Source organism: Cricetulus griseus, chromosome 3 (assembly GCF_003668045.3).
Source record: "Cricetulus griseus strain 17A/GY chromosome 3, alternate assembly CriGri-PICRH-1.0, whole genome shotgun sequence".
In the NCBI taxonomy this organism is placed as follows: domain Eukaryota; kingdom Metazoa; phylum Chordata; class Mammalia; order Rodentia; family Cricetidae; genus Cricetulus; species Cricetulus griseus.
The window spans coordinates 228,380,705-228,406,366 of record NC_048596.1 but is presented as its reverse complement, the minus strand read 5'-3'; the positions used below and the strand labels follow the sequence as shown (position 1 = coordinate 228,406,366).

At 42.1% G+C, this 25,662-nt stretch overlaps 1 pseudogene; it reads left to right on the top strand.

Moving 5' to 3' along the window:
- Positions 1-23,834: 23,834 nt before the first annotated feature.
- On the top strand, positions 23,835-24,957 carry LOC100764500 (annotated as a pseudogene).
- Positions 24,958-25,662: the final 705 nt, after the last annotated feature.

Sequence of the window (25,662 nt, the reverse complement as noted above, 5' to 3'; positions counted from 1 at the left end):
TTTTCTACCTGATTCTGTAGGTGAGAAGTGGTAGGCTTCCCAAAATTCCATTAGCCTTCCCAAGATTCCCAGGGCAGCTTCTTGCCTCCTACCTGTCAGACAACTGGGTACCATGATGAATGAGAGCAATCCCAGTATCAGCAAGTGTGTCTCCATCTTCCTGGCACGTGGAATCAGGATGGAGCAGGGAACTGGATGAAATTCTGTGCAGTATGTTGGGTTAGCCTCTTTCTGGCATCCTACTGGAAGGATGCCAGAGCAAGGGCTTAGTCCTCTCAGGCTGTCATCGTGGCTTTTTATATAATGTCAATGACAGTCAGGAGTTGTTCTATTTAAGCATTTGGCTGATCTGCTCAGCAGGAAGTTGTGCCTACTCTGTTCTGTGATCTCATATAGGAAGTGTTTTTTGATGACAATATAGTTTGCGGTAATTTCTCAAACCAGTTTTTTTTTTTTCTTGTCAAGTTCAATTACTGGGAGGTGTGGGCTGTGTTTGGTGAGAAGGATTGGGCTCCACTTATGAATCCTTTCTTGAGCTTCACCCATAAAAGGAAAGGGAGATTCCCCTGCCGTTGCAGGAGGGGTGAGCAAGCACTTCTTGGCAGTGGTCTCATTTAGGGTTTTGTAAACTGAGTCCTCTTGGGGGAGTCCCCACCAGAGGTCTTAGCAGAGGTTGTGGAGAATGGAGAAGCCAGGTCATGGAAAGGTATGGAAGGGCAGCTTTGGCCAAACATGGACATTTCATATAAATTGGCATGATCCTGGAGTCCTCTTAGAAGTTTAACTGGGTTCCAGGATGTGCTATGTGCTTAGAGGATGATGACAAACGTGTTCAGTCCATGCATGAGATTTTTGAATAATTCTGATGCATAGTTCATTGTACCATGGATGTAGGATAAACAAATACAGAAGACAGACTGGTACCTAGATGAGTTTGCAGTTGCAATAAAAGACTTGAATGGGACTTCTCCCAGGAGGCCTTTCAGAGCCCTTTGTAGTTTCCCATAGCATCACCATGCTGTCTTGTCCTCTACTATTTATATGCCTTTTTACCTCTAGCTTAGTTGCTGTTCATCTTGTTTTGTGGATAAGATCTGATGAAATCTTGGTTTCCTCCCTTGAGAGAAAAATGCACACTGGCATATAATCAGTAAATCTATAGACCATTTATAGGATTGTCACAGGCACTTTGAAGTCTAAGAGTCTGGGGATCTTAGGTTAAAGGTAACACACTGTGGGCTTCTGGAGACAGGCTATAGCCAATGTTTTTTTTATATCACCACTGGAATAGTATATAACAAATATGGGTCTTCAACCACAATGCATTAAGACACACATGAACATGAATACATAACAAGCAAACATTTTAAGTCATTTCAGACAAGTTCTTGTGAGCACGTGTCAATTTTTTTTTCAAACATGCTGGAAATAGGTAGTTTCCACTAAGTCCATTTCAAATATTTCTTCCTTGGCAGAGACTTTTAAGGGAGAAAAGGTAGTCTAGATGACCCCAATAGATTAATTTAAGCAACATTTGGCTAAAGGTCATTATATTCCTTTAAGACAGGTGGTTGGTCAACTGTATAAAGCTGAGTCTCAGTATATCAGGAAGTCGCTCGACTCTATTATCAGAAACGTTTGGTATTTCTCAGAAGAAACTGCTCATCATACAAGCAACTAAATATCTGACCCAGATTGCCTCATCTTAAGAGGTGAGGCTTTGCTCTTTATCACAGTACAAGGTGGCATTTGACTAGTGCTCATGATGCAGAAGAGAAGGAGGAACTTAGCAAGGGAAAAGTAACGGATGGATATGTTCAGGAAAGACATAAGGGTTGTCCTTGAAAGGTGAATGTAGTCTTTGTATGTGGATCCCGCAGGCGCAGGCCATGGTCAACAGTTAACCAGAAGTACAGTTGAGCTGGTGGCTAGAAGAAGGTGAGGGTAGAAACGTCAGTTGGCTAGAGTAATGGTGAAGAGGATTTTGAAGGGTAGAATAAAATGATTGGATCTGAGCTGCTGGACATGTCCAAACAGGGTGGAGCTAGTTTTACGTCAATTTCATGTCAGCTAGAGTTATTTGAAAAGAAGGAACCTCAGTTGAGACAATGTCTCCAGAAAGATGTGGCTGTAGGGCATTTTCTTAATTAATGATTGATGGGGAAGGGCCCAGGCTATTATGGGTGGTGTCATCCTTGGGCTTGCTGGTCCTGAGTGGTATAAAAAAGCAGACTGAGACAGCCAGCCCTGAGGAGCAAGTCAGGAGGCACCCCTGTGGCCTCTGTATCAGCTCCTGCCTCCAGGTTCCTACTCTACTTGAGTTTCTGTCCTCATTGCTCTTGAGGATAAACTGTTATATGGAACTGTAGATGAAATAAACCCTTTTCTCTCCAAGTTGCTTGTGGTCATGGTGTTTCATTATAGCAATATTTCCCAGCATCTACTTAGCAGTTACAACCATAGCTCCAGTTCTAGGCATCTGATTCCCTCCTCTGACCTCCAAAGCTGCTGAACACACATGGTGAATTTACATACCCATAGCAAAAGACCCATACATATAAAAAAATAAGTAAATTTTAAAAAGGCATCGGTTGAATTATAATTGTTTTCGGTTGTTAAGACATGGTTCAAGATGGGGCATAGTTCAGTGACAGAGTACTTGCTTAGCATGTATGAGGCTGTGATCCACAGCGTATTCCTGTCTCTGTCTCTCAGACATGTTTTACGTGTTAGGCAAGACTTCATAAATTAGAGACGTAAAGATCGAGAAAAGTTACTCTACAGAAAAGACGATGAAGACAGCTCCATGGATAAAAGACCTGCCACACAAGTGTGAGGACTGGAGTTCAGATCTCCAAAACCCTGGTAAGAGCCAGGCAGGTATGGTGGCTGCTTGTAACTCCAACACTTGGTGGGTGGGCATGGGATCCCCACAACAAGCTGGAGAGCTAGACTCTCTTAATCAGGGAAGCTCTGGGTTCAGCAAGAGACTTGCCCCAGAGAATGAAGCAGAAAGTGACCAAGTTAGACACCTGATGTCAAACATGCATGTTCACATGTGCACACATCTAGGAGTTGAGACACCCACTCCACAGCCACATATATGCACAGGAAGTGAATTAATAAAAAAAAGAAATGTGTAGATAGTAGAATAAACTTTAGGAAGAGTGATAGACAGGGATCAAGACAGGGTGGAAAGACTAAGGCAACTTTGGAGGCACAGTCAAGAGAGTAAAAGAAATCCTAAAAATCATTTGACGGTAATAGTTTATAGTTGCTTTTGTGACATTAGCCCTTTCCCCCAATACTCCATAACTTTTTTTTATTAAATTCCTTGTTCTTATTCATGAATTCTGGAGTTGAATTCTGAGCACAGCTTTCTCTGCCAGAAGGCCTAAGAGGAGCTGTGTAGCTCAGAGTCTCATGACTCCCCTCTCCCTCCCCTCCCTCCCATTACTCCTGTCCATTATGCCTACAGAACAAGGCCACGGAGAGGAAAAGCTGAAACTCGGATCAAAGCACTTCATTTTTGTCAAGTAGTCCATGAACACTTGTTAGCTGTGTATCTGCAATGAAATAAACTGTTACTCTGGGCTCTGAAGTCAAGAAGTTAAGATGTCATCACTACCCAGAGTCTACTCTACGCAAAGAGACAAGGAAACCAGCCCTTAAAAAGGGAAGCGATTGCTCACTGATCCTTGACAGGCACTATTAGACTTGCCTGAACGACTCTAGCGACACATGAGAACACCCTCACTCTGTCATTTCACTCCCCTCTCTGAAGAGCCGTGTGCTCATTTGTGGTCTCAGAATTAGAGGAGGAGAGGGGAGAAGAGGAAAGGGAGGAGGCGTGGAGGGGGGAGAAAAACAGGGGAGGAGAGGGAATGGGAAAGGGAAGGAGGAGAAGACAACAGAGGAGTGGGAAGAGGAAAGGAAAGGAGGGAAGGGGGAGTAGGAGAGGAGGGGAGAAGAAAGGAGAGGAGAGAGAAGGGAGAGGATGAAAGAGAGAGGAGAGGGGTAGGAGAGAAGATGGGAAATGGGGGTACAAAGAGAGGAGAAGAAAATGGAGAAGAGGAGGGGAAAGTTGAGAAGAGGGAAGGGGAAATGTGTGGGAGGAAAAGGACCCTTCATTTCCTTGGATGGCTTGGAGTAGTTCAGGGAACTCACCATTTATATATTTGTTGCATGTTTTAGGTGGTTTTCAGCCTATGGGGCATCAAGCCTTTATTTCTTAGACAGAGACTTGGATCTTTTCCACCTAAGGAAAAGATTTTACTTTTACACAGTTCATGTGCTCATGGGTGCATCAATTTGTAGTATCCAAATCAATAAATATTGGTTAAGGATCTAGGAAGTGGGTTCTGAACCAGAGTGTGGAATCAAACATGAATTGAAAGGGATTTCTTCTCTCAAAGAGCTGTGTATCTAAACATGGAGATGGGAAGGAAGGGTCAGATAAGCCCCTATTAACAGTAAAGCATTCCAAATGGATCACCCCCACAGACCCCAAAAGGAGGGAGCATGGTGGGGAAGGCAGGCAGGCAGGTCTCAGTCCTTGTCAGGTGGCTGGTGGAAAGACAGCGTCACTGTGGTCGATAACTTCCATCGCTGGCAGATATATGGGAACACTTTAGATTCTGCCCTATTTGGCAGCAGACAAACAGGCTTCTTTCTCTCAGACTGGTGTTAAGAGAAGCCGTCGGCTAATTCTGTGAAATCTACAGGTGCATCCTGTTATTGTGGCACGGGGCTGAATTTCTCAGCTTGTAATTTCCACTAGGTTTTACTAGACAGGGTCCTGTGGAAAACCAGAATCCACTCTGCAGCAAGGAACCATCCTCTGTGCAAATGCTGGGCGCCCTAGGAGCTCCCTGACTTCTGAATTACTCCTCTAATAAAGTACTGGGAGGCTTGTCAGACTCACACATTCAGTCCTTAAGTTGAAAAGTGAACATCAATGTAGATAGCATCTGCAGCTTATGCTAACCAGTCAGATTCCCATTCCCTTCCTCCCCGGCCTCCGCCCCCCTCCCACCCCCCATGTGTGTGTGGGGGGGTGTGGGGGGGTGTATAAGCATGCATGTGTGCAGGGGTACATGCAGGTGCTTGCAGAGGAGGTTGACGTTGAGTGTCTTCCTTAATCACTCTTCATTATAGTTGGAAACAGGAACTCTTACTGAATCTGGAACTGGCCAAATTTTTCTCAACTGGCTGGTATCAAGTCCTGTCTCTGTCTTCTTAGTACTAGAATTCCATGGCACCACTGATGGTGGGACTGGGCATCAAACCTTGGTCTTCATGCTTATCTGGCAGTAACTTCATTGGCTACCCTACCCCCAGCCCAGGATCCTCCTTTCTATTGAGTGTTTGCCACATGGATATCAGGAAAGGTTCCCTTATCCTCCTGCACTTGTTCTAGCTCCGGGGGTGGACAATAGAGTAGCTTAGTCTCTCAAGCCAGCAGTGATGAACTCCGGTGGCTTCAGAGGCAAAGATTGTGAGGTTCTGGGCTGTGGGTTTTTGGAGGAAGGTAAAGTCCTGTCTGTGTCACTTTTTGTCTAGACATCTATGAAACCTTTAGCTTTCCAACTGACTTCATTGACTCAAACATTCTGCTCTCCTCTATGTTTTTTTTTTCCAGGGCTGGTGATCAAATGTAGGGCCTGGCACATGCTAAGCAGGTGCCTCACCACTGAGCTGTAGCCCTACTACCTCCTTTAGTCTCACCTTCCTGAAGAACGCATTTCTCCCTCCTTTTTCCAAGTTAGTCTTAGAAATGGCCAAAATACCATTGAAATTAATCCCAAAGTCTTTAGCCTGATAGTTACAAGTTTTCCTATTCAGCTGAATCCTCCTTCTTCAATATGAATTCTCCGCCTTTTTTTCATTCGTTCTCTTCTTTCCCTATCCCCCAATGGCCTCCTCTTTTCTAGTTGTCTTTGAAGAATCTGTAATTCCAAATCTTGCTCACTCCTTTTAAAAAAGTTAGAGTATAGTAATTATACAAAGCAATGCATTTCATTAAGGCATTTTCCAGACATACATATAATATACTTGGCCATATCTATTCCTCAATTACTTTAAATTTTTTTTCCTTTTTTTGGAAAATAGATTTCCCCTCATGTAATATGTCCTGATTACAGTTTACTATCCCGCTACTCATTCCAGATCCTCCCCCACCTCCCGCTCATCCAGATCCACTCCTTTTCTGTCTCTCAGTAGAGAAAAAAAAGCTTGTAAGCTTTCTAATAACAAAATATAAAAATAAAACAAAAACTAACACTTTGAATTTGAACAAAACAAACAGAAGAGAAAGAGCCCCAGAGAAGGCACAAGAATCAGAGACCCACTCATTCACACGCTCGGGAGTCCTATAAAAACACTCAACTGGAAGCCATAATATATATGCAAAGGACCTGGGGCAGACTCATGCAGGCCCTGTGCATGCTGCAGAATTCAGTATCTGTGCGTTCCTATGTGCTTCGATCGTGTTGGTTTAGAGGGCCTTGTTTTCTTGGTGTCCACCATCCCCTCTGGCTCTAACACTCTTTTCATCTCCTCTTCCACAGGGTTCCCTGAGTCCTGAGGGAAAGGATTTGATGGAGATATCCCACTTAGGACTTAGTGTTACAAGGCGTGCTCTACATGTCTGGCTGTGGGTCTCTGTTTTCATCCCCATCTGCTGCAGGAAGAATCTTCTCTGAGGATGGCTGAGCAAGGTACTGATCTATGAGGGTAGCGAGTGTCATTAGGAGTCATTTATTGCTACATTTTTATTGTTGTTTTGTTTTAGAACAGTAATATTTGGCTTTGCCCTAGGTCCCTGGGGTATCTAGTCTTAGATTCTTGGTCACCCAAGCAGGGTCGTGTACTGGTTCCATTTTGTGGAATGGGCCTTAAGTTAAATCAGACATTTATTGGTTACTTCCACAAGCTTTGTGCCACCATTGCCCTAGCATATCTTACAGGCAGGATAGCATTGTCTATCCAAGAGTTTGTGGCTGAGTTAGTGTTTACCTTTTGGTATGTGCAGAGCACCTTCCTGTACCAAGGATTCCGGAACATACAGGTGAAGGCTCTATGCAGGCACCAGCTTAACTTCTCCATGTTCAGTGAGTTGTGTAGGTGTTGTCTTCAGGAATGGGGCCTTGCTGTCAGCTTGTGGAAAACAGCCTATTGTCTTGGCAACAGCCTGGGTTGTTTGGGGATTTCCACTGGACTCCTTTGGCCCAAAACTCAATTAAATGTAACACAATCCTGGTACTGGAAGCTTCATTTGGTGGACAAGAGATAGCTAGTTGGGGCTCTATCACTCCCATTATTTAGTGATTTCTACTAGATTGCTTTCACATATGTATGTATTTAAGGAAGCTTGCGCTGTATTAAGTTTCTATACTACCCCTCAAATGGCCCTTAATTTTAACTGCCTTTCTCCATATTCCCTCCCTTATCCCTCTCTTCCCTTCACTTCTCCATTTGATCCTCCTGTTCGAGACCCCCCACCCATTCCTAACTATTATAGTCCCTTTCCTAATGAGATCTATCTGTATGCCCTAGTTCCTTACTCTATACCTAACTTCTGTGGTTCTATGGATTGTAGCTTGGTTGTCATTGACTTAACAGCTAATATCCACATATAAGCAGATGCATATATTTGTTTTTTTGGGTCTGGGATAACTCACTCAGGATGATGTTTTTCTAGTTCCATCCATTTACCTCTGAATTTCTCGATTTCTTCTTCTTCTTCTTTTTTTTTTTTTTTGTTTGTTTTGTTATGTTTTTCGAGACAGGGCTTCTCTGTGTAGCTTTGGACCTGTCCTGGCACTCACTCTGGAGACTGGGTTGGCCTCGAACTCACAGAGATCCGCCTGCCTCTGCCTCCCGAGTGCTGAGATTAAAGGCGTGCACCACCAACGCCCGGCCTCCTCCTCCTCCTCCTCTTCCTCCTCCTCCTCCTCCTCCTCCTCCTCCTCCTCCTCCTCTTCCTTCTTCTCTGCCAAGTAGTACTCTGTTGAAGGACATGTAGGTTGTTTCTGATTTCTGGCTATTATTAATAGAGAAACAATGAACATGGTTGAGCAAGTGTCCTTATGGTAGGATGAAGCATCCTTTGGATATATGCCCAAGCATGGTATAGCTGATCGATTCCCATCTTCATGAGGAACCACCACTCTGAGTTCTATAGTGGCTATACAACTTTTCACTCCCACCAACAGTGGAAGTGTGGTCCCATGCGCCATATCTTCACCAGTATCAGATGTCACTTGTGTTATTATTAGTCTTAGCCATTCTGATAGTGTAAGATGGAATCTCAAAGTAGTTTTGATTTGCATTTTCCTGTTGGATAAGGATGTTAAACATTTATTTAAGTGCTTCTCAGTCATTTGAGTTTCTTATTTTGAGAATTCTCTATTTAGCTCTGTACCCCACTTAAAAATTGGGTTATTTGAGCCGGGCGGTAGTGGCGCACGCCTTTAATCCCAGCACTTGGGAGGCAGAGGCAGGCGGATCTCTGTGAGTTCGAGACCAGCCGGGTCTACAAGAGCTAGTTCCAGGATAGCCTCAAAAGCCACAGGGAAACCCTGTCTCGAAAAACCAAAAAAAAAAAAAATTGGGTTATTTGGGTTGTTTTATATCTAATTTCTTGAGTAATTTATATATTTTAGATATCAGCCCTCAATCAAATGCATAGTTGGTAAAACAAACAAAAAACAAAAAAACAAAAAAAAAAACCGCTTCCAATTCTGTAGGATGCTACTTTGTCAAAATGATGGTATTCTTTGCCATGAAGAAGCTTCTCAGTTTCATGAGGTACCATTTATTGTCAGTCTTAGTGCCTGCACTATTGGCATTCTGTTCAGAAAGTTGTCTCCTGTGCCAATGTGTTCATGGCTATTCCCAGCTTTCTCTTCTATCAGGTTTAGTGTATCTGGTTTTAGGTTAAGGTCTTTGATGCATTTGGACTTGAGTTTTGAGCAGGGTGATAAATATGAATCTATATGGATTCTTCTACATGCAGCCATCCAGTTTGACCAGCACAATTTTTTGAAGCTAGTGTCTGTTTTTCATTGTATATTTCTAGCTTCTTTATAAAAAAATCAGGTGTCCATAGGTATGTGGATTTATGCCCAGATCTTCAATTGTATTGATCGATGTGTCTGTTTTTGTGCCAATACCATACAGGTATTTTATTGTTTTTTTCTTTTCTTTTTCTATATTTCTGTTGTAGTACAGCTTGAAACTAGGCATGGTGATATTACTTCTCCAGTAGTTGTTTTATTATTCAGGATTGGTTTTACTTCCCTGTATTTTTTTGTTTGTTTTGTTGGTGTGTGTGTGTGTGTGTGTTTCCATATGAAGCTGAAAATTGTCCTTTCAAGCTCTGTGAAGAATTGTGTTAGAATTTCAATGGGGACTGCATTGAATCCTTAGATTGCTTTTGGTAGAGTGGCCATTTTTACTTTATTAATCCTACCAGTCCATACCTGGGAGATCTTTCCATCTTCTAAAATCTTCTTCAACGTCTTAAAAGTTTTTATTATACAAGTTTTTCACTTGCTCGATTAGAGTTACCCCAAGATAGTTGATATTATTTGAAGCTATTTATGAGAGGTGTTGTTTCCCTGATTTCTTTCTCAGTCTGTCATCTGTGTATAAGAGGGCTACTGATTTTTTTATTCAATTTGGTATTCAGCTACTTTGCTAAAAGTGTTTACAGCTGTAGGAGTTTCCCGGTGGAATTTTTAGGGTCACTTATGTATACTTTTCATATCATCTGCAAATAAAGATTTCTTGACTTCTTCCCTTCCAAAGTATATTACCTGGAGCCAGGTGTTGGTGGCACATACCTTTAATCCCAGCACTCAGGAGGCAGAGGCAGGTGGATCTATGTGAGTTTGAAGCCAGCCTGGTCTACAGAGTGAGTTCCAGGACAGGCTCCAAAGCAATACAGAGAAACCCTGTCTCAAAAAAACAAAAACAACAAAAAAATGTATTCCCTTGATCTCCTTCAGTTGTTTTATTGCTCTAGTTAGAATTTCAAGTTCTTCTTTTTAAATATTTTTTCTTCATTTTAAATACCAACCACAGTTTCCCCTCCCCTCCTCCCCTGCCCCCACTTCTCCCCGGCCCACCCCCATATACTCCTCAGAAAGGGTAAGGTCTCCCATGGGGAGTCAACAAAGCCTGGCACATTCAGTTGAGGCAGGACCAAGCACCCCTCAGGCCCACCCTGCATCAAGGCTGAGCAAGGCATCCCATCATAGGGAATGGGCTTCAAAAAGCCAGTTCATGCACTAGGAATAGATCCTGGTCCCATTGCCAGGGGTCCCACAAACAGACCAGGCTATAAAACTGTTGCCCACATGCAGAGGGCCTAGTTCAGTCCCATGAGGCTCCCCAGCTGTTGATGGAGAGTCCATGAACTCCAGCAAGTTCCAGTCAACTGTCTCTGAGCGTTTCCTTGTCATAATCTTGACTCCCCTACCCTTGCTCCATCATATGATCCCTCCTCCCTCTCTTCAACTGGTCCCTGGTGCTTGGAAATGGATCTCTACATCTGCTTCCATCAGTTACTGGATGAAGGTTCTATGATGACAGTTAGGATAGTCACTAATCTGATTACAGGGGAAGGCCAGTTTAGGCACCCTCTCCATTGCTAGTGGTCTTAGCTAGAGTCATCCTTGTGGATTCCTGGGAATTTTCGTAGCATTACGTTTCTCTCTAGGCAATAATGACCCCCTTTATTGAAATGTCTCTTTCCTTGTTCTCCCACCCCAATCCTCCCCCAACTTGACCATCCCATTCTCTCATGTTCTCATCTCCCATCCTCTCCCCTTTACTGACCCCGCCCCCAGTTTACCCAGGAGATCTCATCTATTTCCCCTTCCCAGGGCAATCCACATGTCCCTCTTAAGGTCTTCCTTGTTACCTAGCTTCTCTGGAGCTGTGGATTGTGGTCTAGTTATCCTTTGCTTTACATCTAGTGTTCACTTATGAGTAAATACTCATGTTTGTGTTTCTGGGTCTGGGTTACCTCACTCAGGATGATTTTTTTGAATAGGTATAGAGAGGGTGGACAATGTTACTTTGTTTCTGATTTTAGGAATTGCTTTGAGTTTCTCTCTGTTTAAGTTGATGTTGGCTATGATATTGCTGTAAACTGCCTTTATTACTATTGATGTTGAGGTATGTCCCTTGTATCCCTAATCTCTTCCAGATTTTTATCATGAAGGGGTGCTGGATTTTGTTGAAAGCTTTTTCTGTATCTAATGAGATGATCATATGTGTGTGTGTTTTCTTTCTGTTTGTTTGTATGGTGAATTATACTTATCAATTTATGTATATTTAACCATTTCTGCACCTCTGGGATAAAGCCTACTAGATCATGGTGGATGATATTTTTAATGTGTTCTTGAATTTGGTTTGCAAGTATACTATTGAGAATTTTTACATTTATGTTCATGAGGGAATTGATCTGTAATTCTCTTTATGTGGTTTGAGTACCAACTCCCCTATTACTCTTTAAGGTCCAATACATATACTACTTTCTTTTAAAATGTCTCATCAGATCTCCCTGTCTGGAGGTGTTCTTTTCTCTGTTACCTCTGAACTAGCACTGAAATAGCACTGAATAAATGTGCTAAGCACTTTGAATGTCTTATCGTACTTACCTTACACAGCAGCTGTGTATGACTGGTGCATTATCACGTTTTCCATTTACTGATGAAGACATTGCATTTTACTGTGGTTATGAAATGCCTACTCTCACACAACTTCTGAGGAGTGATGTCTACAAATTTAGCCCTCAAAAGGACTGCCACACCATCACTGTCGAGACATAAAACTGTGCTTTCATCACTGGATGCATGCCCAGGAATTCCAGCTTTAGACAAAGGGTCTGTCATCTGGCTACATACTGTCTAGCACACGCTACATACTGTCTGTTGAATGAAACATTCTATGGAAAACCATTTAAATGACTTCCTGAAAAGAGAGACAAGAGAGAACAGAGGTATCATATGTAGTCCATTCAAGGTTCTGAGCAACTTTGTTCCTTCCCACTGGATCTCAGTTTTCTCCACATTTCTCCTACTTCTAGTGTCAAATCTTGAGAAAACAAACAGAGCCAAAACCAAAACCAAAACATGGAATTTTCCTCAGCAATGATGCCAGCGGAGTACCTCCTAAGAGACAAATGTTTTTCATAAAACACCTAGAAGATAAAAAGGGGAAGAGGAACCATCTCTTAGAAACTCTGCTGAACCAGAAGCAATGCAACCAGTGGTTCAATTCACAGAATCAAATATCTGTTCCATCAGTTATAGCAGGATGGCACATTAAGAATACCTTGAATCGATGATATTCATTTTTTTCTGAGAAGCTAGAAACTTTTTGTTCAGATAACCTAATTTTCCCAACCTACTATGAAAGATTTTTAATATGATACAGGAAAAGACTGAGCCTGGATGAATTCATCCATGGTAGGAGAAGGACTTCCTTCCTTCTATCCATCCTTCCTTTATTCCTTCCATTCTTCCTCTCTTTTTCTTTGCTTTTTTTGTTTCATGATAGGTTCTCATGTAAGTAGGCTAGCCTCATATTTGCTATGTAGCTGCAGATAACCTTGAATTCTTTGTTTGTTTTTTTGTTTTTTGAGACAGGGTTTCTCTGTGTAGTTTTGTAGACCAGGCTGGCCTTGAACTCACAGAGATCCACCTGCCTCTGCCTCCTGAGTGCTGGGACTAAAGGTGTATGCCACCACTGCCCAGTAACCTTGAATTCTTGATCCTCTTGCCTCTGTCACCCGAGAGCAGGGGTTATAGGTGTGCACCATCACATCCAGCCCAGAAAGGACACATTTCTAATTGTCTCACCTATCTGTCATTTCCCGAAAACAATCTGTTTTCATGATCCACATTTCCCCATATCGTTGACAGGCCTACCTGTTTTATACAAAATATTTTCTGCTCAGTTTTGAACCCTTCTGAATCAAATATTTGGCCTGACTCCCCAATGAAAGATGTTGCTGCTGGGGCTGAAGAGGTGGCTCAAGTGGTTAAGAGAGCGTTGTGCTCTTCTAGAGGACCCAAGTTCAGTTCCCAGCACTCATGTAGGGCAACTCACAGCTGCCTGTAACTCCAGTTCTATGGGGATCTGACACCCAAGGTCTTGATGGGCACTAATACTTAGATAAACACTCCATATGCATACACACTTGTATACATAATAAAAATACTTTTTAACATTTCATGTGTATGGGTGTTTTTCCTGTATTTATGTCTATATGCCATGTGGCTTCAGAGGCCAGAAGAGGGTGTTGGATCCCCTGGAACTAGAGTTACATGTTGTTGGGAGCTGCCCAGTGGGTGCTGGGAATGGAACCCATGTACTCTGGAAGAACAGCTAGTGTTCTTTTTTGGTTTTTTTTTTTTGTTTTTTTTTTTCGGTTTTTCGAGACAGGATTTCTCTGTGGCTTTGGAGGCTGTCCTGGAACTAGTTCTTATAGACCAGACTGGTCTTGAACTCACAGAGATCCGCCTGCCTCTGCCTCCCGAGTGCTGGGATTAAAGGCGTGCGCCACCAACGCTTGCAGCTAGTGTTCTTAATGGCTGAGTCATTTCCCTAGTCTGGGATAAGCATTTTAAAGATGCTGCTGCTTCCTGGCAGGAGCTGAGTAGAAGCTGGTGTGTGGTTATTAGAGGAGATGTAGAACTACGACTTCTGTTTGGGGCCACAGCAACTGGCACCTAAAATGAGATGTTATGTGGACTGAATAACCACCTCATGGAGACATTGTGCTCTAAAGTAGAGCAGATAATATATAAACAGGAAGTGGAAGGAGTTGAGCGACTGGCCAGGGTTTTAAAACTAGGGTATAGAGCTCTACAGTAGTGAAGCATGCCTTTAATCTCAGCACTTGGAAGGCAGAGGCAGGTGGATCTCTGAGTTTGAGGCTAGACTGAGTTCCAGAATATCCAGGGCTGTGCAGAGAAGCCCTGCCTCAGAAAACAAAAGAAACAAACAAAAACAAAGTATATTTTTCAGAGCATATTTGGGTGAACAACAAACAAGCAAATGGTACAGATTTCACATCTATCTTCTGTGTGTGTGTGTGTGTGTGTATCACATTCACAACCTCCCCCATTAGAATGGGACATCTGCAATTAATGAGCCCACATTGCCACATCATTATATTTCTGTGTCTGATTTTCTGAAAATTGTAACCATTGGCAGGTAAGGTGTATGGCAAGAACGAACTTCACTGTATGTTATGTTGTTAAGTACACCCATGGAATTAGATGTGTCAACATGCTAATGTTTTTCAGTCTTGGGTGATTCTTGGAATTTTCTGGGTAACCTTAGCATCTTTTTATACTAAGCTCTACACATGAGTTTCAGACTCAGTCTACAGAACCCGGGACTGAGGCAGCATCAAGTTCTCACATACTCTCAGATAATTGTAGTCTCCATTGGAAGCATGGCTTAAGTCTTAATTGCCAACTGGTGTTTGAGAATAAGAAGTGAGAATATAAAATAAATAAATTTACATAAAAAGTGAGGGCCAAGCCAGAGAGAGAGATCAGATGGTAAGGTGCTTACTGCACAGGCATGAGGACCTGAACTAGGTCCCCAGAACCCCCATCAGCAGCCAACCTGGCCTCCTTGGTGAGCTTCAGGTCAATGAGAGATCTTGTATTTAAAAAAAAAAAGATGACACATTCTGAAAATGTACATACACACACAGAGAGAGAGAGAGAGAGAGAGAGAGAGAGATACACACATACACAAACACCCACACACAGATACACACAGAGAGAAGGACACACACATCAGAATGTGAGAGTAGCAGGGATATATGGTTTAATTTTTGGAATAACAAGTTGGGGCTACTAATTAAACCTTCTCAAAAACAGGGCATTTAAATCATGTAGTTCTATGTTACACAAATCCAATTAAATAAGGAGGGGATTTGTAGAAGGATAGAGGGTTTTTCATAAGATCCAAGGAAATCTTGGGTTAAGATGTCTTGAGGAAGATGAAGGAAAAGAAGTAGAGGTTCTTAAATGAATAAACATTCAATGGCTCTGCCCATAACACCCAGTCTTGTTCATTCACATTCTCAATAAGTATCTCATTGGCCATAGACAACCAATGAATCTGAATTTCCCCAAACCAGGGTCCCATTTCTGATGCTTTTGATGCAGTCAAAACTACTGGCATGCCATCCCGAATATGCTGTCTCCTCTCAAGCAGTCAGCAGGGCCAAGGGCCTTCGTCACACAGACTGATTATGATTAAGGGGAAAGTGTGCGTGTGTGCATGGATGCTCATGTGCACTCAAGTGTAGGCATAGGTGATTCTTAAGGACAGTGATTCTAGCTGAGTAAGTACTCAATGGAGAAAAAGGCTAACTAAACAATATGAAAGTTAGGAGCTGGAGAAGTGGTTCTCAACTTTTCTAATGCTTTGACACTTTAAAACAGTTGCTCATGTTGTGGTGACCTCAACCACAAAATTATTTTTTGTTGCTACTTCATAACTGTAATGTTGTTACTGTCAAGAGTTGTAATGTAACTATCTGTGTTTTCTGATGGTCTTAGGTGTTCCCTGTGAAAGGCTCATTGGACTCCAAAGGCACTGTGACTCACAGGCGGAGAACTGCTGAGCTAGAGAATTGGCTCAGTGGTTAAGAGCACTTACCTCTCTTCCAAAGAACCCAGGTTCAATTCCAAACACCCACCTGGCAGCTCACAATTCCAATACCAGGGGATTGCAGACCTCTTCTTACCTCCATGGGCACTGCACACACTTGGTACACTCATTTATATACAGGCAAAACATCTATATATATATTAAAATGACAAAATAAAAATTATTAGCATAAAAATCAGACTGTGCATTTACAGAATAAACTATGTGGGCTAGAGAGATACCTCAGCCGTTAAAGGCTAGGCTCACAACCAAAAATATAAGAATAAAGCTATGCATGTTGCTGTATGTCCATATTCCTGTCACCTAAGAGTTAGTGTCAGGAGGGCCATAGCAACTTGGAAGCTAGCCTGGTCTAACATACTAAGTTCCAGGCTAACCATGGCTCCTTAGGGACACTATTTCTTAACGCCTCATGATATCAAAGACAAGAAAAAAAACAATTAAAATATGTGGCTGCTCTACCCCAGCTTTTGTTGAAGCAGGGTCATGACAGGAAGCCCAAGCTGGTCTTGAAGATCCTTCTGTCTTAGCCTCTCTAATTGTAGACTTAAAAGCAATGGCACATTCCCAAGCTGGGTATAGAACTCAAGGCCTTGTAAATGCTTGGCAAGTGTTCTACCACTGAGCCATGTCAACAGCTCTCAATAACTCCTAGTTCTATACACGATGAAGTGTTTGTAGCAATCTTATAATTTCAACTTCTTTAAGCACCATTCTTTAAAACCGCATTCCTAGAAGTCAATTATTTGGAGCAAGAAATAAAAATTCAGGTATAAATAGCATCTGCATATTGAATTCTAGCTTCTGGAAGTATTGAATAGAAATTTTCATCTTCTTCACCCTCTCCATAGTCTTCCTCCAAGAAGTTGTTGATGGGCTAAGTCTAGTGGGCAGTGGTCTACTTTTCTGCTCTCAGCAGAACGAGTGTACAAAGGTTTGTCTAGGCTCTGTGCTCTGAAAGGGGTCAAGGCAAGCCTCTTCCTCCATAGAATAACTAGACAAAAGTCCCTTCTATACACCCAACTCCCCACATGTAAGTCACAAGCCTACGGTTTGGCTTAAGCCTCAAACACACCATGCATTCCAATCTAGATTTACCACCAGTAAGGATGACACTTTAATCTTTATGTTCCTTTTATTTCCTAACAGGTTCAGTAGTCAGAAAGGAGGGAGATGAAATTGATTAGTTCCCTGTCTTCTTCCATTTTTTGTTGCTATAACCCAAAACCTGAAACTATAATAGAGATTAAGCCGGTTATCATGGTGCACACCTGTTATTCTAACTCAGGAGGCATAGTCAGGAGGCCAGCCTGTACTACATGAGACCCTGTCTCAAGATCCCCCTGCTCCACCATCCCAAAATAAAAACAGCAGAAATTATCTTTATAGACTCATGACTTGGGAGACTAGAAAATCCAAAACCATGGTGCCAGACTGCTCTGAGCTTCTCACGAATGCTTCCTGTTGCTTCAACTCAAGGGGTGGGGAATGGAAGGGCAAGCAGATACATTTGGAACCCACAAAATGATAAGGAAAGCCAACTTTATGACAACCTGCCACCAGGCATTAGTCACAATTAACGGTCTAACCACCTTTTGAAGGTTCCCATCTCCCAGCGCCAACACCACAATGGCAACCAAATTTTGACATGAGTTTTGGAGAGGACAAACCACATGAAAGCACAGCGCAGTTAAGTTCCAGTATTGTGGGTATAATAGGAATGATCTCACACTGAATAAGATGATGGGGTCTACAGATGCTTTCCACCTTAACATGATGTGACCCTATGGAGGCCCCTCCATTCCATCCCCTTCATTTATTCTCGACAGCACAGCTTCAAGCTGCATCATGGTTTCTGACAGCCCCCATCAGAGTGTGAAGAAGACATTTCAGATTTGCTCTCTTTTCTGAAACAATGTTCATGTCTAGATAAACAAAATGTCTTCTCTGGAACACAGAAAACCAACACTCCCAGAGAGACAAACATTAAATTCTGATTTTCCACTTTTTTTGTAATAGAAATGACATCTATTTTGGTTCAAGGAAAACATCTAGATAGAAAGGAAATGAAAGAAAGGAAGGAAAGAAGGGGAAAGAAAATATCTGTTAAGGGGAAAAGTCAAGAAATTCACCCATGCTCACTGTTTCTCTGAAGGTCACATTGACAGATGTTTTGATAAGAACATCCTTTCTGGTGCATGATGGGTAAGTGGTACTGTGAGTCACAGCATCACTGTCCTACCTTGAACTTCACTGGCAAGTGGGGATGAGAGAAACTAAAGCAAAGCCTTTACCCTTGGTTCTGAGGTCATCAATTTCAAAGCCACCCATTTATCTGGACTCCACACTCTTCATCTTGATTTTCAGGCTCCCATTATGGAGCAGTCTGGTTTAACAAAGTTTTAAAGTCCATGGCTGGGGAGGTCACAAATCTTAGTACGGAAGCTACTCCTCCTCCTCTGCTGTGTGACCATCAGGCTGACTTCTAACTATTATGTTTATGCCCAGAGACTGGTGCTGCCATCAGCATTGCTCAGAGAAGAGTCTTTGCCCCTCTGCAGCGGGCAGTCCTAACTTCAGAGACTGTGCAAGTTCTGAGAGTAAGTGACTATTGGATGCCCATACTCATAGCAGCTATAGGCAGTTCATAGTCGCTGGGGGAACGAGAAGCATGTTCTTCAGTGGTGGGAGGTGTCCATGCTCCTGTAAATAACCAGTCACCCAAGCCCCTGTAAACAGCCATAGTGAAACTCATCAAGTCAGACACACACAAAAGGGCACCAGTAGACATGGGGCTTGGTGGAAAGAGGAAGGGTGTTAGCCTGAGTGGAACAGGAAATATAAGATACATATGTATGAATATATCATAGTGAAGTCTGTTGTGTACACAATATGGTCTAAGAAACTTAAAAAACTGTTTTAAAGGTTCTAAAAATTAAATAAGAAACTTTTTTTTAAAAAGGAAGAAAATGTGTTTTTAAATATGAAAGTGGCCTTCAAGAAATGGTTATTTGGAATTCCTAGGCTAGACATATCAACTAAAATTGCATCCTGCATTCCAATGAGATCATAAAAATCTCTCAACAAATCAGAGGCCCACAGATTAATTTATAATTTCATATCTGACAAATAATAAGAGATGACTTCAGGAAGTCCGTTGTACATAAGATGTTTTTTGTAAGAGTCTAAATGCTATGAATTTGTCCAGCATACAAAATTCTGAACCTTGGACATTAATGACCTTCTAAGATGAAAATTCACAGTGGAAAAATCAACTTCCAAAGAGGCAAAATAAGACACGTCTAATACTTCCATGAAGTGTTAGGGGAAATCTTGAAATACAAGTCCAATGAAGATGATGTGTGTGTAAGTAAAGCACAGAGCTTTAATACTAAAAGTTAAATCCCATGATGTGCCTGTAGGTTGTGGGAAGAAAGCAAGGTTAAAAGGAGGATGTTTGCCTCTGGAGAGTTCCTGAAAGGTACCTCAAGATCAAGCCAGCTGTCCAAGGATGAGGATGGTCCACCCATCCAATACAGGCTCTTCATCATTTTGTTGTTGAATGAGGCTTGATACAAACTAAGGTCTAGTGGTCAATGCAAGATGACTTGACCACTGACTGGCCTTGCCTTATCCTCTTACATGCCAAACGATCCTCTTCTAACCCCCCTCTTGTTTCTTGTTCCCTTGTAGATCAGGAGGCCAAAGGTGGACAAAATCTTATGACATCTAGCCTATGATAAAAGGGCCCACCCAGAATAGCTGCTGGGTCTTCACCAGTATTGATGAATGTGGCAAGTTATTAGTCACAAAGGTCCGAGCATTTGCCAGTTTCATAAATTAAGATAAAGTTATGCTCAACCTGTTCATATGTCCATTCTAAACTATCTTCATATATTGATTCTTTTGAGGAAAAAAGGAAGTAAAAATGCAGTGGTGGCCATCCCTGAAGATATATGTGATGTCAGCTTTGGTGTATTTCACTATGCTATACATACCCACTTCAATCACCCATCTGACCTATTTGGGGTTCTTGCAGCCCACAGAGCCCTTTGTGTGCCTCGTGCCCATTTGCATAGACCATTTCTGTAGTAAAAACAGCAGTTTAAAGACCCATTCCTGACTACCAGAATAGTGCAAAGATAAGAGCCCTCACCTCTCTTCTTTTCAGCTCTAAATATTTCCAACACCTCTACCTTTGTCACAAAATAAAACAGAAGTCTTGGTCAATGGGGCTGGTGTTATGGCTCACTTGGTAAAGGGTTTGTACAAGCATGGAGACCTGAGTTTGGATCCCCAGAATTCATGGGAAAAACTGGGAATGGTAGCGCTTACCTCAGTAATCCCAGTGTTGAGGAGACTGAGACAGAAGGAGGATCCCTAGAGGTCATGGGATAGCCAGGCTATCAGCTGACTCAGAGAGCTTTAGATTCAGTGAAAGACTTTGTGTCAGATGAAAAGGTAAAAAGTAACTGAGGAGGATATCTGATTGGGATCTCTGGCCTACACACACACACACACACACATACATACATACATACACACACACACACACACACACACACACACACACACACACACACATTCATGCACATACCACCCACTCTTACACAGATACCACATAATAACTAAATAAATAAATGTAATATTCCAAGTATCATGCTTCCAATATGCAATGACACAGGAAAATAAAAGGGAGAAATGAGGTAGATCAAGGAATGGCTGGCTAAAGCAAGGCTGAAACCCACAGGCAGACCCTAAATCCCAAAGCTCTATGTCTATCCTCTAGAACACATCAGGTTTGGGTGGCCATGCCCCTGTGACCCTGCCACCTGCAACACACAGAAGACAATTCTACAGAAAATCACTTCTGAATTGGAAGTTTAATGACGCTTTGGCAAACCATTCTAGTTCCCTTGGGCCAGCAGCTGCCTCCTGGATAGCCTCCATGTCTGCTATGCCAGTCATTTCACTCAGTGACTACATGCCAGCACTTTGGTTATCCACACCATGACTAACTGATGTCATCTCACCAAGGCATTGTCTGCTGAATCACTTAGCTCCTCTTTTGTGGTGGAAGTCTTCTGGAATCAAAAGACATGAGCCTTGCTCATGTTTCATGTCCACGACATTGCCTCATCCCCAGTCTTCCAATACTTTTCCTTCCATATCCCTAACCTGTCAGACAAATCTTCTACGTTGATGAGTAGGAGTCTGTTCTCAGGCCATGTCTCCTCTCCACACAAAGAGCTTTCGTCAGTCAGTCCATGAGAAGGACTTTCACCATTGTCCTTCAAGACCACCTTGGGTACAGATGTAAAGACTTTTGTCTATTTCCAGCATACATTCGCATAATAATCTTGCTTCTCTGAAGGAAGCCAAGTCCTTTCCTCCTCTGAAGTGGGTGTAACTGGTCCCTCACTTGTCTCCAGGTGAGTGTGGAATGGAGACTGCTTTAGTTCATTCCCTGTCTGTCACTGTGACAAAATACCTGACAGAAGCCACTTAAAGAGAGAAAAGGGTTATTTTCACTTATGATTTCAAATAGTTTAGATGATTACCTGGGCATGGTAGTGTACACCTGTAATCCCAGCGCTTTCAAGGCAGAGGCAGGTGGATCTCTGTGAGTTCAAGGACAGTCTGGTCTACATAGTGAGTTCCAGAACAGCCAGGACTATATAAAGAGACCCTGTCTCAAAACAAACAAACAAAACACAACAAAAACCAACCCCCCAAGCTCACAAATAAACAGCAACAAAAACCTAGATAGTTGCAAAGCTTTGGATATGATAGTCAAACCTAAACCAAGTTATTAATTTCTGAATTACAATTCTAGTCTATACTGAGTTTCTGAGAAATTGGAATTCATAATTCTAAAATGAATTCAATAAAAATCTAAGAAATCATTCATTTTTTGCTTGCATGTGTGTGTGTGTGTGTGTGTGTGTGTGTGTGTGTGTGTGTGTGTGTGTATGGTGTATTACATGTGGGGTGGCATGTGTGTGTGCAAACATAGATGCCGTAAGTCAATGGTGAGTGTATTATTTGATTGTACTCCACTTTATTTATTAAGGCAGAGTCTTTCATTGGACCTGGAGCTTTTGATTAGTCTAGTCAAGCTAGCTGGCTTGTCCCAGAGGACTGCCCGTCTCCTCCTGAGTGCTAAGATTATAGATAGGCCACCATGCCTGCTTTTACTCTGGTGCTGGGGATTTGAGCTCTGGTCATCATGCTTTCGTGGCAATTGCTGAATCTTCTGAGGCATTGACCTCCCCCTGCCCATATCAATATTTTAGAGTCATACTAGAACACCATTAGTAATAGAGATAAATAGAGCTAGGGAGATGCCTCAGTGGCTGGAGTGCTTCTTGCACTAATTCAAATAACTACCCCAAATAAAAAGCTTAGGGTAGCAGTATTCACGGGCTGTACCCATGCCAGGAGGAGCTTATTGGCTAGTCATTCTAGCTGAATTGGTAGCTCCAGGTCAGTGAGAGATCCTGTCTCAAAAAAGGAAAAAAAAAAAAACAGATGCAGAGTAACACAGGAAGACATCCAACATTAATCTACCCACCCCATCTCTGCCAGGAAGTGAACAGACCTCCTCTGCCAAGCACCTGCCATTAACTATATTAGCACAGCTCTACAGCGCCTGAGCCAGCCAACTGTGAACTAAGACCTGCAACACTGTGTCTCAAAGCAAACTCTTGTCTGTATAAAGCTTATCATCTCAGGTGTTTGATTACAGTACCAAAAAGCTGATGAACATTGCCAGTTTTCCTTGGTGGAGAAAGGAGCCAAATCCAGGACATGTGGATTTGGACATTTATGAACTTTGACAAAAACTTCCCAAAGTTGTCAATTCTTCATTTGCAAATGGGTATGTAACAGCTAGCATAGACCTCTGAAGGAATAAATTAGAGTAAATTTGTTTAACTCCATGCCATTATTTGTTAGAATGAGGACAAGAAGAGAGTTTCGGTGAGACTCTAAATGGGAAACTAATCCATCCAAAGTCAGAAGTATGCTTGGCACAGAGCATTACTGCCATGCCCCTCATTGAACTGTCTTCCCATAAGGCAGCTGAATATATAAAAAACCACACCAGCTTCTGCCAGGCAGACCATAGTTCTCATTACAACCCAGTAAGTCAGAAGTTGCATAACCTCAGGAAATTCTCTAACTTCTGTGAGCCTCACTTTTCGTTATGAAAAGTGGGCATAATTCCTGTATGATTGGGAATAAATGTGTTCAATGCTAAAATTTCTGTCTACAATCCTCTTCTACCATCCAAACCCTGTTCTAACATCTGGGCTGAGCTGTGTCACCTTGCATCATTTCTTGCCAGAGAGTGAGAAGACAGAATGACTCGAAAGGGTTACTAATCCCCCGAAACCCTCAGATCACAGATAAACTCATTTCCCGATCGTGCCACTCCTTGGCTTACATGGCTTTGATGACCTGATCACACATACTGGGAACCACATGAAGGTCACCACTCAGAGCTGTACTCCCCATCAAAGACTTGTTTCTGCTCACGTACACTGGGTATGAACTGAAGGACACAATGGGAAGGACGACAATCCTCCAAGCAGTCATCACCAAGACCAAATGCTTGCTTTCATGACTTGAGGGGTGGGGACCTCATGATTCAAAGGATAAGGACATTTATCACATCACTTTAGGTGTACGCATACACAAACTTGGAATTAAAAATAGCCACAGGAGGCACAGAACTTGTGGTAGCTGCCAACCAATTATTGGTTCGATTTGAGGTGCACATACACGTGCAGGCAAAACACCCATACACATAAAGTCTAAAATTAAAAAAACAAAACAAAACAAAACCACACACACACACACACACACACACACACACACACACACACACACACGGAAAATAATGTAGTTAAGTGGACAAGATGGTTCTGTGGATAAACCAGTCGATACATAGGCATGAAGACCTAGGTTTGCATCCACATATCTCATGTAAAATCTGGGCGTGGTCACACGTCTAGTACGAGAAATGGCCACCCAGCTTAGCCAAAACCGTGAGCTCCAGGTTCACTGGGAGACCCTGTTTCAAAAATAAGAAGCAGGATGAGCGATGGCTTCTGATCATGGAGGACTACTGCAAGAAGTGGCTAGGATGCAAGGAGACTGACTGCCTCCTTAAGGAGCTAAGGGGACAATTAGAAGTTACCAAGCCCTATGAAAAGTCTGAAAACAATCTGGAGGCACTACCAAGTGTTGGGAAGATTGGGGTGAAGTGTTTAAACAGTTAACAGAAGAAAAATCTATTGTTAAAGGAACAAATGGACCAAGATATGTCATAGTAAGCTGAAGCCAGGGATGAGAGTTGCTTTGAAATGTGGCTATGGTAACCATCCTGAGGTATTTGCCAAGAGGTGGATCCACTGGTTTACAACAGGGGCCTTATGGGGATCCTGGAAATGTTTCTTATTCTGAGGTTGGAGGGCTGTCAGAACAGATTCGGGAATTAGGGGAGGTAATAGAATTACATCTCACAAGTCCAGAATTATTCCAGCATGTAGAAAAAATACTCCAAAATGCTGTTTGTTATATGGGCCTCCAGGCACTGGGAAAATACTCTTGGCAAGAGTTGTTTCAAGCCAGCTGGATGGCAGCTTCCTAAAGGTTTATGTAGTTCTATTGTAGACAAGTAGATTGGTGAAAGTGCTCATTTGATGAGAGAAATGATGTTTAATTATGCCAGGGACCAGCAGCCAGGCATTTTTTTTCCTATGTATGAAATAGATGCTATCGGTGGCCATCGGTTTTCTGAGGGTACATCAGCTGACAGAGAAACTCTTAGAACTTTAATGGAGTTACTAAATCAAATGGATGGATTTGACAGTCTGCATAGAGTTAAAATGGTCATGGCTACAAACTGACCAGAAACACTGGATCCTACTTAGCTGTGATCCAAAAGATTAGATAGAAAAAAAAACATATCAATTTACCAAAGGGACAAGCACAATTGGATATATTGAAAATCCATGCAGGCCCTAGTACAAAGCATGGTGAAATGAATTATAAGGGAATTGTAAAACTTTCAGATGGCTTTAATGAAGCAGACCTGAGAAGTGTTTGTACCAAAGTATGTACATCTGCAATTCATGCCAATCATGATTTTGTAGTGCGGAAGATGTCAGAAAAGCATTCAGAAAAGTGGCTGATTCTAAAAACCTGGAGTCCAAACTGTACTACAAACCTGTGTAATTTACTGTAAGGTTTTTGATGGCTGCATAACAGACATTGACTTAATGTAAAAATAAAGTTAAGGAAAACAATGTATGTATTGGCAGTGATCTCATTAAAAGTGAATACACTTATGTATGAGCAACGTAACAATATGTAATTAAGTAATTCTTTTAATGGTATAGAAAAATTGTATATTTCTTAATATTGCATTTACTGCAGTATAATTTACAAAAGATGTGTTGAAACCTTTCATAGTTGCTTTCTTAGCATCTTATACAACATTCAAAATGATAGCATAGAAGAGCTCTAGCTGTCCTGGAACTAGCTCTGTAGACCAGGCTGGCCTCTGCCTCCCAAGTGCTGGGATTAAAGGCATTCGCCACCACCACCTGGCTCAGTAGAACATTTCTTATGACTTGTTCTATATTTTCCTCATCCTAAAAAGTGCAATAAAATCTGTTTTAGTTGTCCTGTAAAAAATAAAATAAAAAGTGACAAAAAATATCCCACACTCAGAAAGAAGATATACTCTAGGAAACTAAAATTATCCTCATGACATTAATAGTGTCACTAGCTGGACATGGTGACACATGCCTTTAAATTCTAGCCTTTGAGAGGCAGAGGCAAGAGGATTTCCTGGTCTATATAGTGAGCTCCAGGACAGCCTGCACTACACAGAGATACCCTGTCTCAAAAGAACAACCAAAGTATCATTATATACAC